This window comes from Perognathus longimembris, chromosome 12 (assembly GCF_023159225.1).
Source record: "Perognathus longimembris pacificus isolate PPM17 chromosome 12, ASM2315922v1, whole genome shotgun sequence".
In the NCBI taxonomy this organism is placed as follows: Eukaryota; Metazoa; Chordata; class Mammalia; order Rodentia; family Heteromyidae; genus Perognathus; species Perognathus longimembris.
Genome location: NC_063172.1, coordinates 16,749,591 through 16,752,412, shown reverse-complemented (window position 1 = coordinate 16,752,412; position 2,822 = coordinate 16,749,591).

Genomic DNA, 2,822 nt, shown 5'->3' with positions numbered 1-2,822 from the left:
TTTGAGCCACCAGTGTAGGTTTGACCCAGCCCTATTTTGCCCTCTTTCTTTCCTTCTTGCCCATTTTTGCTTTCTCTTTTCATCTTCATAGCAAGAGCCAGCATTGTACTACCTACCGCCACAAAATGGGTACAATCATATTTTTAATAGCAAAATGATTAAAGCCTCATTCTCAAAAAAGCAAATTAGGGACTGGGAATGTGGCTTAGTAGTAGAGTGATTGCCTTGCATGCATGAAGTCCTGGGTTCAATTCCTCAGCACCATATAAACAGAAAAAGCCGGAAGTGGCTCTCAAGTGCTAGAGTGCTAGCTTTGAGCAAAAAGGAAGCCAGAGACAGTGCCCAGGCCCTGAGTCCAAGCCCAATGACTGGCAAAAAATTTAAAACAATAAATTGAATCAAAAAGCAAATTAAAATAAAACAGATATCACCTAAACCAAATCTTACTTTAAGCTAGATTGGTTTGCTGGGGGCAGTGGCTCATACCTGTAATCCTAGCTGCTTAGGAAGGTGAGATTTGAGTATTGAGGTTTGACTATTGAGGTTTGAATCCAGCTCAGGCAGGAAAGTTCATGAGACTTCTTACTTCCAGTTAGCCACCAAAAAGCAGAAAGTGGAGCTGTGTCTTAAGGTTGTGGCTCTACCCTTGCGCAAAAGAGTTAACAGACAGTACTCAGGCTGCGAGTTCAAGCCCTAGTACTGGAACATACACACATACACACACAGACACACACACACAGACACACACACACACACACACACACACACACACGAAATTGGTTTATGGAAATTTCAGTACAAATGAATTGCTTTGGTAGGGCTTATTAATATTGTCAGAAAACCTGTTTTAAGGGTTGGAGTTGCAGCTCAAGAGATAAAGTGCCTGCCTAAGAAATTTGAGGCCCTGAGTTAAAACTCCAGTACCCCCAAAACAGAAAAGAAAGTTATTATGAATGAAAATTAAACCTGCCTTTCTTTCTTGTTTGTTCTTTCCCTCCCTCACTCCTTTCTTTCCTCCCTCCCTTCCTCCCTCTCTTCTCTCTTTCTCCTTCCTTCCTTCCTTCCTTCCCTTCCTCTCCCTCCCTTCCTCCTTCCTTCCTTTCTTTCTTTCTTTCTTTCTTTCTTTCTTTCTTTCTTTCTTTCTTTCTTTCTTTCTTTCTTTCTTTCTTTCTTTCTTTCTTTCTTTCTTTCTTTCTTTTTCTTGGTTTGCTGATACTGGCTTGAACTGAAAACCTTGCTTAGCTTTTTGCTCATGGTTGGTGGACAACCACTTGAACCACAACCCCAGTCTTTTATTTTTCTGTTTTTGCTAGCTAATTAAAGATATATTCTCTTAGACTTCTCTTAGTCTCTCTCTGAGACTGACTTCAATTCTCCATCTTCAGAGCAGCTAGAGTCCTTAGAGTAAACCCCCAAGTAGCTAGGATTACAGGCCTGAACCACTGGTGCCTGGATTTTCTTCTCTCTTTCTTTTTTCATTTCCTTTCTACCTTCCTTCCTTCCTTCCTTCCTTCCTTCCTTCCTTCCTTCCTTCCTTCCTTCCTTCCTTCTTTCCGTCTGTCCTTCCTCCCTCCCTCCCTCCCTCCCTTCCTTTCCTCAGTGCTAGGGTTTCATCTAAGGGTGTTATGCTTGCTAAGCAGGTGTTCTTACCACTAAGCCATGATACCAGCTCTCTTTTTGCTTTATTTTTTGAGACAGTCTTGCTTTTTGCCTGGGCTGTCCTGGACTGTGATCCAGCTGTTTACACTTCTCACATAGTTGGGATGATAGGTACAGGTTACATCCATGTTTTTCCTATTGTGATGGAATCTGGAGAACTTTTATGCCTGAGCTGGCTTCAAACTGTGATCCTTTCCAATCTCAGACTCCCACATAGCTGGAACAGCAGGCATAAGCCACTGGCTCCTTGTTAGAGTCATTTATTGAATTTTTCCCCTATGAAATGTATCATTTATTCTGGTATCGCTCATCCCTGTGCCTTGTCAGTATCTCAGCATTAATGTTGAATTTCTATTATTCAATTGTTGATAAGTGATATAGCAATATATTATTTATAGCATATTTGTTTATTCCCTACTTGTGTGCTCTTCATTTTTTCACCTTGTTTTTTTGAGACAGTCTTAATATGTAGCCCAAGCTGGACTCAAACTCTCAGTCTCTCCGCTTAGGCCTCTCAAAATTCTGGGATTAGAGATGTGTATCACTGCACCTGACATAATAATAATAATAATAATAATGGCATACCAGAAGGACAATAACTCCAAGAGGTGCAAGGTGATACACTAAGCACATTGCTTTCAACTACTTGTTAAACACATATTAAAAGATGATTGAAGGGACAAGTGGCTCTTTGCTAGTAATGCAATGCAATTCAATGTAATACACATTGGGTTTTAGAGAACATTTGGGAAAGGGAAGGGAAAAGGAAAACTTTGAATCAAAAGGGTAGAAACGCAAGTCAACTGAAAATTAATCAGCCTGATAAGTCATCTTTAATCATCTATGTACAGCCCAGTAGGCACATGGAAGTTTCTTTATATCAAATTGATCTTCACTCCTATTTTGGTGCTACTTGTAAAGAGAGGCACACATTCTGAATTATTCTGAATTGTGTCTGAAAGTCCATTTGCCTTACTCTCAATAGGTCTACTACTGGCTGGAGCTCATTTTCAAGACAAAATCTTGCACCCACGTATGCAGTTCACCTGGATGAAGGAGGGATCATTAGCCTTCTCCAAGTGAGTAATCCTACAGTAACCAGGTGGCCCCATAGCCAAGAAACAATAGCAAATCCTCCCTTTCATTCATTTCCCTAAGCCTAC